The sequence below is a fragment of the Nothobranchius furzeri genome, unplaced genomic scaffold, assembly GCF_043380555.1.
Source record: "Nothobranchius furzeri strain GRZ-AD unplaced genomic scaffold, NfurGRZ-RIMD1 Scf132, whole genome shotgun sequence".
Taxonomy (NCBI): Eukaryota; Metazoa; Chordata; class Actinopteri; order Cyprinodontiformes; family Nothobranchiidae; genus Nothobranchius; species Nothobranchius furzeri.
This window is the reverse complement of record NW_027223148.1, coordinates 40001-52500: the sequence shown is the minus strand read 5'-3', so window position 1 is coordinate 52500 and position 12500 is coordinate 40001.

Sequence of the window (12500 nt, the reverse complement as noted above, 5' to 3'; positions counted from 1 at the left end):
CAGTAGTTGTGGTTCTCGCCCCGGGACTTGGGTCAGAGAATAGCCCAAGTGGGACACTTGTGTCGGACTAGGGAGGCTCTGCCGTGCCCCCTGGAGGTCTAAAGGATGACCAGTAGTTGTGGTTCTCGCCCCGGGACTTGGGTCAGAGTATAGCCCAAGTGGAGCACTTGTGTCGGACTAGGGAGGCTGTGCCGTGCCCCCTGGAGGTCTAAAGGATGACCATTAGTTGTGGTTCTCGCCCCGGGACTTGGGTCAGAGTACAGCCCAAGTGGAGCACTTGCGTCGGACTAGGGAGGCTGTGCCGGGCCCCCTGGAGGTCTAAAGGATGACCAGTAGTTGTGGTTCTCGCCCCGGGCCGTGGGTCTGAGTATGGCCCAAGTGGGACACTTGTGTCGGACTAGGGAGGCTCTGCCGTGCCCCCTTGAGGTCTAAAGGATGACCAGTAGTTGTGGTTCTCGCCCCGGGACTTGGGTCATAGTATAGCCCAAGTGGGACACTTGTGTCGGACTAGGGAGGCTCTGCCGTGCCCCCTTGAGGTCTAAAGGATGACCATGAGGTCAAAAGGATGACCAGTAGTTGTGGTTCTCGCCCCGGGACTTGGGTCAGAGTATGGCCCAAGTGGTGCACTTGTGTCGGTCTAGGGAGGCTGTGCCGGTCCCCCTGGAGGTCTAAAGGATGACCAGTAGTTGTGGTTCTCGCCCCGGGACTTGGGTCAGAGTATAGCCCAAGTGGAGCACTTGTGTCGGACTAGGGAGGCTGTGCCGGGCCCCCTGGAGGTCTAAAGGATGACCAGTAGTTGTGGTTCTCACCCCGGGTCGTGGGTCCGAGTCTGGCCCGAGTAGAGCACTTTGGTCGGCTACCGGGGGGTGTGCCGTGCCCCCTGGAGGTCTAAAGGATGACCAGTAGTTGTGGTTCTCGCCCCGGGACTTGGGTCAGAGTATAGCCCAAGTGGAGCACTTGTGTCGGCCTAGGGAGGCTGTGCCGGGCCCCCTGGAGATCTAAAGGATGACCATGAGGTCAAAAGGATGACCAGTAGTTGTGGTTCTCGCCCCGGGACTTGGGTCAGAGTATAGCCCAAGTGGAGCACTTGTGTCGGCCTAGGGAGGCTGTGCCGGGCCCCCTGGAGGTCTAAAGGATGACCAGTAGTTGTGGTTCTCGCACCGGGACTTGGGTCAGAGTACAGCCCAAGTGGAGCACTTGTGTCGGTCTAGGGAGGCTGTGCCGGGCCCCCTGGAGGTCTAAAGGATGACCATGAGGTCAAAAGGATGACCAGTAGTTGTGGTTCTCGCCCCGGGACTTGGGTCAGAGTATAGCCCAAGTGGAGCACTTGTGTCGGACTAGGGAGGCTGTGCCGTGCCCCCTGGAGGTCTAAAGGATGACCAGTAGTTGTGGTTCTCGCCCCGGGACTTGGGTCAGAGTATAGCCCAAGTGGAGCACTTGTGTCGGCCTAGGGAGGCTGTGCCGGGCCCCCTGGAGGTCTAAAGGATGACCATGAGGTCAAAAGGATGACCAGTAGTTGTGGTTCTCGCCCCGGGACTTGGGTCAGAGTATAGCCCAAGTGGAGCACTTGTGTCGGACTAGGGAGGCTGTGCCGTGCCCCCTGGAGGTCTAAAGGATGACCAGTAGTTGTGGTTCTCGCCCCGGGACTTGGGTCAGAGTATAGCCCAAGTGGAGCACTTGTGTCGGACTAGGGAGGCTGTGCCGTGCCCCCTGGAGGTCTAAAGGATGACCAGTAGTTGTGGTTCTCGCCCCGGGACTTGGGTCATAGTATAGCCCAAGTGGAGCACTTGGGTCGGACTAGGGAGGCTGTGTCGTGCCCCCTGGAGGTCTAAAGGATGACCAGTAGTTGTGGTTCTCGCCCCGGGACTTGGGTCAGAGAATAGCCCAAGTGGGACACTTGTGTCGGACTAGGGAGGCTCTGCCGTGCCCCCTGGAGGTCTAAAGGATGACCAGTAGTTGTGGTTCTCGCCCCGGGACTTGGGTCAGAGTATAGCCCAAGTGGAGCACTTGTGTCGGACTAGGGAGGCTGTGCCGTGCCCCCTGGAGGTCTAAAGGATGACCATTAGTTGTGGTTCTCGCCCCGGGACTTGGGTCAGAGTACAGCCCAAGTGGAGCACTTGCGTCGGACTAGGGAGGCTGTGCCGGGCCCCCTGGAGGTCTAAAGGATGACCAGTAGTTGTGGTTCTCGCCCCGGGCCGTGGGTCTGAGTATGGCCCAAGTGGGACACTTGTGTCGGACTAGGGAGGCTCTGCCGTGCCCCCTTGAGGTCTAAAGGATGACCAGTAGTTGTGGTTCTCGCCCCGGGACTTGGGTCATAGTATAGCCCAAGTGGGACACTTGTGTCGGACTAGGGAGGCTCTGCCGTGCCCCCTTGAGGTCTAAAGGATGACCATGAGGTCAAAAGGATGACCAGTAGTTGTGGTTCTCGCCCCGGGACTTGGGTCAGAGTATGGCCCAAGTGGTGCACTTGTGTCGGTCTAGGGAGGCTGTGCCGGTCCCCCTGGAGGTCTAAAGGATGACCAGTAGTTGTGGTTCTCGCCCCGGGACTTGGGTCAGAGTATAGCCCAAGTGGAGCACTTGTGTCGGACTAGGGAGGCTGTGCCGGGCCCCCTGGAGGTCTAAAGGATGACCAGTAGTTGTGGTTCTCACCCCGGGTCGTGGGTCCGAGTCTGGCCCGAGTAGAGCACTTTGGTCGGCTACCGGGGGGTGTGCCGTGCCCCCTGGAGGTCTAAAGGATGACCAGTAGTTGTGGTTCTCGCCCCGGGACTTGGGTCAGAGTATAGCCCAAGTGGAGCACTTGTGTCGGCCTAGGGAGGCTGTGCCGGGCCCCCTGGAGATCTAAAGGATGACCATGAGGTCAAAAGGATGACCAGTAGTTGTGGTTCTCGCCCCGGGACTTGGGTCAGAGTATAGCCCAAGTGGAGCACTTGTGTCGGCCTAGGGAGGCTGTGCCGGGCCCCCTGGAGGTCTAAAGGATGACCAGTAGTTGTGGTTCTCGCACCGGGACTTGGGTCAGAGTACAGCCCAAGTGGAGCACTTGTGTCGGTCTAGGGAGGCTGTGCCGGGCCCCCTGGAGGTCTAAAGGATGACCATGAGGTCAAAAGGATGACCAGTAGTTGTGGTTCTCGCCCCGGGACTTGGGTCAGAGTATAGCCCAAGTGGAGCACTTGTGTCGGACTAGGGAGGCTGTGCCGTGCCCCCTGGAGGTCTAAAGGATGACCAGTAGTTGTGGTTCTCGCCCCGGGACTTGGGTCAGAGTATAGCCCAAGTGGAGCACTTGTGTCGGCCTAGGGAGGCTGTGCCGGGCCCCCTGGAGGTCTAAAGGATGACCATGAGGTCAAAAGGATGACCAGTAGTTGTGGTTCTCGCCCCGGGACTTGGGTCAGAGTATAGCCCAAGTGGAGCACTTGTGTCGGACTAGGGAGGCTGTGCCGTGCCCCCTGGAGGTCTAAAGGATGACCAGTAGTTGTGGTTCTCGCCCCGGGACTTGGGTCAGAGTATAGCCCAAGTGGAGCACTTGTGTCGGACTAGGGAGGCTGTGCCGTGCCCCCTGGAGGTCTAAAGGATGACCAGTAGTTGTGGTTCTCGCCCCGGGACTTGGGTCATAGTATAGCCCAAGTGGAGCACTTGGGTCGGACTAGGGAGGCTGTGTCGTGCCCCCTGGAGGTCTAAAGGATGACCAGTAGTTGTGGTTCTCGCCCCGGGACTTGGGTCAGAGAATAGCCCAAGTGGGACACTTGTGTCGGACTAGGGAGGCTCTGCCGTGCCCCCTGGAGGTCTAAAGGATGACCAGTAGTTGTGGTTCTCGCCCCGGGACTTGGGTCAGAGTATAGCCCAAGTGGAGCACTTGTGTCGGACTAGGGAGGCTGTGCCGTGCCCCCTGGAGGTCTAAAGGATGACCATTAGTTGTGGTTCTCGCCCCGGGACTTGGGTCAGAGTACAGCCCAAGTGGAGCACTTGCGTCGGACTAGGGAGGCTGTGCCGGGCCCCCTGGAGGTCTAAAGGATGACCAGTAGTTGTGGTTCTCGCCCCGGGCCGTGGGTCTGAGTATGGCCCAAGTGGGACACTTGTGTCGGACTAGGGAGGCTCTGCCGTGCCCCCTTGAGGTCTAAAGGATGACCAGTAGTTGTGGTTCTCGCCCCGGGACTTGGGTCATAGTATAGCCCAAGTGGGACACTTGTGTCGGACTAGGGAGGCTCTGCCGTGCCCCCTTGAGGTCTAAAGGATGACCATGAGGTCAAAAGGATGACCAGTAGTTGTGGTTCTCGCCCCGGGACTTGGGTCAGAGTATGGCCCAAGTGGTGCACTTGTGTCGGTCTAGGGAGGCTGTGCCGGTCCCCCTGGAGGTCTAAAGGATGACCAGTAGTTGTGGTTCTCGCCCCGGGACTTGGGTCAGAGTATAGCCCAAGTGGAGCACTTGTGTCGGACTAGGGAGGCTGTGCCGGGCCCCCTGGAGGTCTAAAGGATGACCAGTAGTTGTGGTTCTCACCCCGGGTCGTGGGTCCGAGTCTGGCCCGAGTAGAGCACTTTGGTCGGCTACCGGGGGGTGTGCCGTGCCCCCTGGAGGTCTAAAGGATGACCAGTAGTTGTGGTTCTCGCCCCGGGACTTGGGTCAGAGTATAGCCCAAGTGGAGCACTTGTGTCGGCCTAGGGAGGCTGTGCCGGGCCCCCTGGAGATCTAAAGGATGACCATGAGGTCAAAAGGATGACCAGTAGTTGTGGTTCTCGCCCCGGGACTTGGGTCAGAGTATAGCCCAAGTGGAGCACTTGTGTCGGCCTAGGGAGGCTGTGCCGGGCCCCCTGGAGGTCTAAAGGATGACCAGTAGTTGTGGTTCTCGCACCGGGACTTGGGTCAGAGTACAGCCCAAGTGGAGCACTTGTGTCGGTCTAGGGAGGCTGTGCCGGGCCCCCTGGAGGTCTAAAGGATGACCAGTAGTTGTGGTTCTCGCCCCGGGCCGTGGGTCTGAGTATGGCCCAAGTGGGGCACTTGCGTCGGACTGGGGAGGCTCTGCCGCGCCCCCTGGAGGTCAAAAGGATGACCAGTAGTTGTGGTTCTCACCCCGGGTCGTGGGTCCGAGTCTGGCCCGAGTAGAGCACTTTGGTCGGCTACCGGGGGGTGTGCCGTGCCCCCTGGAGCCATGGGAGTGAGCTCCAGCAGACTGGTATTTTTCGGAGAACCAGGCCCACACTCCTCAGACTTTGTGCCCAGGGACAGGCCACCAAAATCGGCCGCGGCTCGTGCACTTTGCCCCTGCGTTTCTCCCAGAACCAGAGCCGGAAAAATCCCAAAATTGATGCCCAGAGATAGTCGACTCTGCCTGGAATAGATTGCCACCCAAACCCGCCAACTCACGCTGGTTTTCCGATGGCCTCACCTACTAACCCGAGCATGGTCATCGCTCGCACCTTCCAAAACCTCCAGGGGCGCAGGCACTTTTCATTTACTGGCCATAAGGCCGACCGCCTTAAGCGTTAAGCGATAAGCGAAAGGCTTAGTTTGGACTTAGTTTTTGGAGCGACGAGGTCGCCGTTTTGTCAATTCTGAACCGATTTTCACGCGGTTTTCGACTGCCTGCGCCTGGGGAGCCGCCCAGAAGCCCCAGGCAGTGTTCTGGGTGGACTTCCGGACCGGTCCGGACCCGGTACCGGCCGGGGGAACCGCACCACGCCTCTCGGGCGTTTCTACACCGATTTTCGCGGGGTTTTCGACTGCATAGACGGGGCCACCTGCTGCAGGGCCCGAGGGAGGGCCTTACTGAGCTGGGTCCGACGCAGGGCCCGGTTCCTGGAGCCCGCTGGGGGGGGGGGGGGGTTCTCTAAGGCTCACGGCGGGCTGCTGAGGGGCCGGATCGGATGCAGACAGGCGCTCCTCTGCCCAGGTCTTTGCTCCCCTGCCCCACTAGGAATGGAAGACACACTGCCAACAGCTTCTGGAGGGTGATGGGCCCTGCTGCAGACCAGGTCCGACCCAGGTTTCAGCTATCCCACCCCGCAGGGACTTAAAGACACACTGCCATCAGCTTCTGGAGGCTGCTGAGCTCTACTATAGAGCAGGTCCGACCCAGGTTTCAGCTCCTGCAGCCCACTAGGACTTAAACACACACTGCCATCAGCGTCTGGATGGTGATGGGCCCTGCTGCAGACCAGGTCCGACCCAGGTTTCAGCTATCCCACCCCGCAGGGACTTAAAGACACACTGCCATCAGCTTCTGGAGGCTGCTGAGCTCTACTATAGAGCAGGTCCGACCCAGGTTTCAGCTCCTGCAGCCCACTAGGACTTAAACACACACTGCCATCAGCGTCTGGATGGTGATGGGCCCTGCTGCAGACCAGGTCCGACCCAGGTATCAGCTCCTGCACCCCGCAGGGAATTGAAGACACACTGCCATCAGCTTCTGGAGGCTGCTGAGCTCTGCTATAGACCAGGTCCGACCCAGGTTTCAGCTCCTGCACCCCGCAGGGAACTAAACACACACTGCCATCTGCAACTGGAGGCTGCTGAGCCCTGCTGCAGACCAGGTCCGACCCAGGTTATGGCTCTCCCACCCCCCTGGGACTTAAACACACACAGCCATCAGCTTCTGGATGGTGATGGGCCCTGCTGCAGACCAGGTCCGACCCAGGTTTCAGCTCCTCAACCCCGCAGGGACTTAAACCCACACCGCCATCAGCTTCTGGAGGGTGATGGGCCCTGCTGCGGGCCAGGTCCGACCCAGGTTTCAGCTCTCCCACCCCGCAGGGACTTAAACACACACAGCCATCAGCTTCTGGGGGCTGCTGAGCCCTGCTGCAGACCAGGTCCGACCCAGGTTTCAGCTCTCCCACCCCGCAGGGTCTTTAACACACACACTGCCATCAGCTGCTGGAGGCTGCTGAGCTCCGCTATAGACCAGGTCCGACCCAGGTTTCTGCTCCTGCACCCCGCAGGGAATGAAAGACACACTGCCATCAGCTTCTGGAGGCTGCTGAGCCCTGCTGCAGACCAGGTCCGACCCAGGTATCGGCTCTCCAACCAGGCAGAGACTTAAACACACACACACACACACACACTGCCATCAGCTTCTGGGGGCTGCTGAGCTCTGCTGTAGACCGGGTCCGACCCAGGTTTCTGCTCCTCCACCCCGCAGGGACTTAAACACACACTGCCACCAGCTTCTGGAGGGTGATGGGCCCTGCTTTAGACCAGGTCTGACCCGGGATATAGCTCTCCCACCCCGCAGGGACTTAAACACTCACTGCCATCAGCTGCTGGAGGCTGCCGAGCTCTGCTGCAGACCAGGTCCCACCCAGGTTTCTGCTCCTGCACCCCGCAGGGACTTAAACACACACTGCCACCAGCTTCTGGAGGGTGATGGGCCCTGCTGTGGACCAGGTCCGACCCGGATATCAGCTCTCCCACCAGGCAGGGACTTAAACACACACTGCAATCAGCTGCTGGAGGCTGCTGAGCTCTACTATAGACCAGGTCCGACCCAGGTTTCAGCTCTCCCACCAGGCAGTGACTTAAAGACACACTGCCATCAGCTGCTGGAGGCTGCTGAGCTCTTCTATAGACCAGGTCCGACCCAGGTTTCAGCTCTCACACCAGGCAGGGACTTAAACACACACTGCCATCAGCTGCTGGAGGCTGCTGAGCTCTGCTATAGACCAGGTCCGACCCAGGTTTCAGCTCTCCCACCAGGCAGGGACTTAAAGACACACTGCCATCAGCTGCTGGAGGCTGCCGAGCCCTGCTGCAGACCATGTCCGACCCAGGTTTCAGCTCTCCCACCAGGCAGGGACTTAGAGGCACGCTGCCATCAGCTTCTGGAGGCTGCTGAGCTCTGCCATAGACCAGGTCCGACCGAGGTTTCAGCTCTCCCACCCCGCAGGGACTTAAACACACACTGCCATCAGCTGCTGGAGGCTGCTGAGCTCTGCTATAGACCAGGTCCGACCCGGGATATAGCTCTCCCACCCCGCAGGGACTTAAACACACACTGCCATCAGCTGCTGGAGGCTGCTGAGCTCTTCTATAGACCAGGTCCGACCCAGGTTTCAGCTCTCCCACCCCGCAGGGACTTGAACACACACTGCCATCAGCTTCTGGAGGCTGCTGAGCTCTGCTATAGACCAGGTCCGACCCAGGTTTCTGCTCCTCCACCCCGCAGGGAATTAAAGACACACTGCCATCAGCTTCTGGATGGTGATGGGCCCTGCTGCAGACCAAGTCCGACCCGGGTTACAGCTCTCCCACCAGGCAGGGAATTAAACACACACTGCCATCAGCTGCTGGAGGCTGCTGAGCTCCGCTATAGACCAGGTCCGACCCGGGTTCCTGCTCCTGCACCCCGCAGGGACCAAAACACACACACTGCCATCAGCTTCTGGAGGCTGCTGAGCTCTTCTATAGACCAGGTCCGACCCAGGTTTCAGCTCTCCCACCAGGCAGGGACTTAAACACACACTGCCATCACCTTCTGCTGGCTGCTGAGCTCTGCTGCAGACCAGGTCCGACCCAGGTTTCAGCTCCTGCACCCCGCAGGGAACTAAACACACACTGCCGTCACCTTCTGCTGGCTGCTGAGCCCTGCTGCAGACCAGGTCCGACCCAGGTTTCAGCTCCTGCACCCCGCAGTGGATTAAAGACACACTGCCATCAGGTTCTGGAGGCTGCTGAGCTCTGCTGCAGACCAGGTCCGACCCAGGTTATGGCTCTCCCACCCCGCAGGGACTTAAACACACACCGCCGTCAGCTTCTGGATGGTGATGGGCCCTGCTGCAGACCAGGTCCGACCCACGTTTCAGCTCTCCCACCCCGCAGGGGATGAAACACACACTGCCATCAGCTTCTGGAGGCTGCTGAGCTCTGCTAAAGACCAGGTCCGACCCAGCTTTCAGCTCTCCCACCAGGCAGGGAGTTAAAGACACACTGTCATCGGCTTCTGGAGGGTGCTGAGCCCTGCTGCACACCAAGTCTGACCCAGGTTTCAGCTCATCCACCCCGCAGGGACCTAAACACACACTGCCATCAGCTTCTGAGTGGTAATGGGCCCTGCTGCAGACCAGGTCCGACCCAGGTTTCAGCTCCTCCACCCCGCCATCACCAGCTGGAGGCTGGCTGCTGCTCCTGCACCCTGCCATCAGCTGCTGGAGGCTTCTGTTCCTCCACCCCGCCATCAGCAGCTGGAGGCTGGCTGCTGGAGGCTGGCTGCTGCTCCTCCACCCCGCCATCACCAGCTGGAGGCTGGTTGCAGCTCCTGCACCCCGCCATCAGCTGCTGGAGGCTGCCTGCAGCCCCTGCACCCCGCCATCAGCTGCTGGAGGCTGGCTGCAGCTCCTGCACACCGCCATCAGCTGCTGGAGGCTGCCTGCAGCTCCTGCACCCCGCCATCAGCTGCTGGAGGCTGGCTGCTGCTCCTGCACCCCGCCAGCAGCTGCTGGAGGCTGGCTGCTGCTCCTCCACCCAACCATCAGCTGCTGGACGCTGGCTGCTGCTCCTGCACCCCGCCATCAGCTGCTGGAGGCTGGCTGCTGCTCCTCCACCACCCAACCATCAGCTGCTGGACGCTGGCTGCAGCTCCTCCACCCCGCCATCAGCTGCTGGTGGCTGGCTGCAGCTCCTTCACCCCGCCATCAGCTGCTGGTGGCTGGCTGCAGCTCCTTCACCCCGCCATCACCAGCTGGAGGCTGGCTGCTGCTCCTGCACCCCGCCATCAGCTGCTGGAGGCTGCCTGCAGCTCCTGCGCCCCGCCATCAGCTGCTGGAGGCTGGCTGCTGCTCCTGCACCCTGCCATCAGCTGTTCGAGGCTGGCTGCAGCTCCTCCACCCCACCATCACCAGCTGGAGGCTGGTTGCAGCTCCTGCACCCCGTCATCAGCAGCTGGAGGCTGCCTGCTGCTCCTGCACCCCGCCATCAGCTGCTGGAGGCTGCCTGCAGCTCCTGCACCCCGCCATCATTTGCTGGAGGCTGGCTGCAGCTCCTGCAACCCGCCATCAGCTGCTGGAGGCTGGCTGCTGCTCCTCCACCCCACCATGACCTGCTGGAGGCTGGCTGCAGCTCCTTCACACCGCCATCAGCTGATGGATGCTGGCTGAACGCTGGAGGCTGGCTGCTGCTCCCACACACCGCCATCAGCTCCTGGAGGCTGGCTGGCTGCTGGAGGCTGTCTGCTGCTGCTCCTCCACCCCGCCATCACCAGCTGGAGGCTGGCTGCTGGAGGCTGGCTGCAGCTCCTGCACCCCACCATCAGCTGCTGGAGGCTGGCTTCTGCTCCTCCACCCCGCCATCAGCTGCTGGGGGCTGGCTGCTGGAGGCTGGCTGCAGCTCCTCCACCCCGCCATCACCAGCTGGAGGCTGGTTGCAGCTCCTGCACCCCGCCATCAGCTGCTGGAGGCTGCCTGCTGCTCCTGCACCCCGCCATCAGCTGCTGGAGGCTGCCTGCACCTCCTGCACCCCGCCATCAGCTGCTGGAGGCTGGCTTCTGCTCCTCCACCCCGCCATCAGCTGATGGAGGCTGCCTGCTTCTCCACCCCGCCATCACTAGCTGGAGGCTGGCTGCTGGAGGCTGGCTGCAGCTCCTCCACCCCGCCATCAGCTGCTGGAGGCTGCCTGCAGCTCCTGCACCCCGCCATCACCAGCTGGAGGCTGGCTTCTGCTCCTCCACCCCGCCATCAGCTGATGGAGGCTGCCTGCTTCTCCACCCCGCCATCACTAGCTGGAGGCTGGCTGCTGGAGGCTGGCTGCAGCTCCTCCACCCCGCCATCAGCTGCTGGAGGCTGGCTGCTGCTCCTGCACCCCGCCATCAGCTGCTGGAGGCTGGCTGCTGCTCCTCCACCCAACCATCAGCTGCTGGACGCTGGCTGCAGCTCCTCCACCCCACCATCAGCTGCTGGACGCTGGCTGCAGCTCCTCCACCCCGCCATCAGCTGCTGGAGGCTGCCTGCAGCTCCTGCACCCCGCCATCAGCTGCTGGAGGCTGCCTGCAGCTCCTGCACCCCGCCATCACCAGCTGGAGGCTGGCTTCTGCTCCTCCACCCCGCCATCAGCTGATGGAGGCTGCCTGCTTCTCCACCCCGCCATCACTAGCTGGAGGCTGGCTGCTGGAGGCTGGCTGCTGCTCCTCCACCCAACCATCAGCTGCTGGACGCTGGCTGCAGCTCCTCCACCCCACCATCAGCTGCTGGACGCTGGCTGCAGCTCCTGCACCCCGCCATCAGCTGCTGGAGGCTGGCTTCTGCTCCTCCACCCCGCCATCAGCTGCTGGAGGCTGCCTGCTGCTCCTGCACCCCGCCATCAGCTGCTGGAGGCTGGCTGCTGCTCCTGCACCCCGCCATCAGCTGCTGGAGGCTGGCTGCTGGAGGCTGGCTGCAGCTCCTCCACCCCACCATCAGCTGCTGGACGCTGGCTGCAGCTCCTCCACCCCACCATCAGCTGCTGGACGCTGGCTGCAGCTCCTGCACCCCGCCATCAGCTGCTGGAGGCTGGCTTCTGCTCCTCCACCCCGCCATCAGCTGACGGAGGCTGCCTGCTTCTCCACCCCGCCATCACTAGCTGGAGGCTGGCTGCTGGAGGCTGGCTGCAGCTCCTCCACCCCACCATCAGCTGCTGGACGCTGGCTGCAGCTCCTGCACCCCGCCATCAGCTGCTGGAGGCTGGCTTCTGCTCCTCCACCCCGCCATCAGCTGACGGAGGCTGCCTGCTTCTCCACCCCGCCATCACTAGCTGGAGGCTGGCTGCTGGAGGCTGGCTGCAGCTCCTCCACCCCGCCATCAGCTGCTGGAGGCTGGCTGCTGCTCCTGCACCCCGCCATCAGCTGCTGGACGCTGGCTGCAGCTCCTCCACCCCGCCATCACCAGCTGGAGGCTGCCTGCTGCTCTTCCACCCCGCCATCAGCTGATGGACGCTGGCTGCAGCTCCTCCACCCCGCCATCAGCTGCTGGAGGCTGGCTGGCCGCTGGAGGCTGGCTGCTGCTCCCACACACCGCCATCAGCTGCTGGAGGCTGGCTGGCTGCTGGAGGCTGGCTGCTGCTGCTCCTCCTCCCCGCCATCACCAGCTGGAGGCTGGCTGCTGCTCCTACACCCCGCCATCAGCTGATGGAGGCTGCCTGCTCCTCCGCCCCGCCATCACCAGCTGGAGGCTGGCTGCTGGAGGCTGGCTGCAGCTCCTTCACCCCGCCATCACCAGCTGGAGGCTGGCTTCTGCTCCTGCACCCCGCCATCAGCTGCTGGAGGCTGGCTTCTGCTCCTCCACCCCGCCACCAGCTGCTGGAGGCTGGCTGCTGCTCCTGCACCCCGCCAGCAGCTGCTGGAGGCTGGCTGCTGCTCCTCCACCACCCAACCATCAGCTGCTGGACGCTGGCTGCAGCTCCTCCACCCCGCCATCAGCTGCTGGTGGCTGGCTGCTGCTCCTGCACCCCGCCATCAGCTGCTGGTGGCTGGCTGCAGCTCCTTCACCCCGCCATCACCAGCTGGAGGCTGGCTGCTGCTCCTGCACCCCGCCATCAGCTGCTGGAGGCT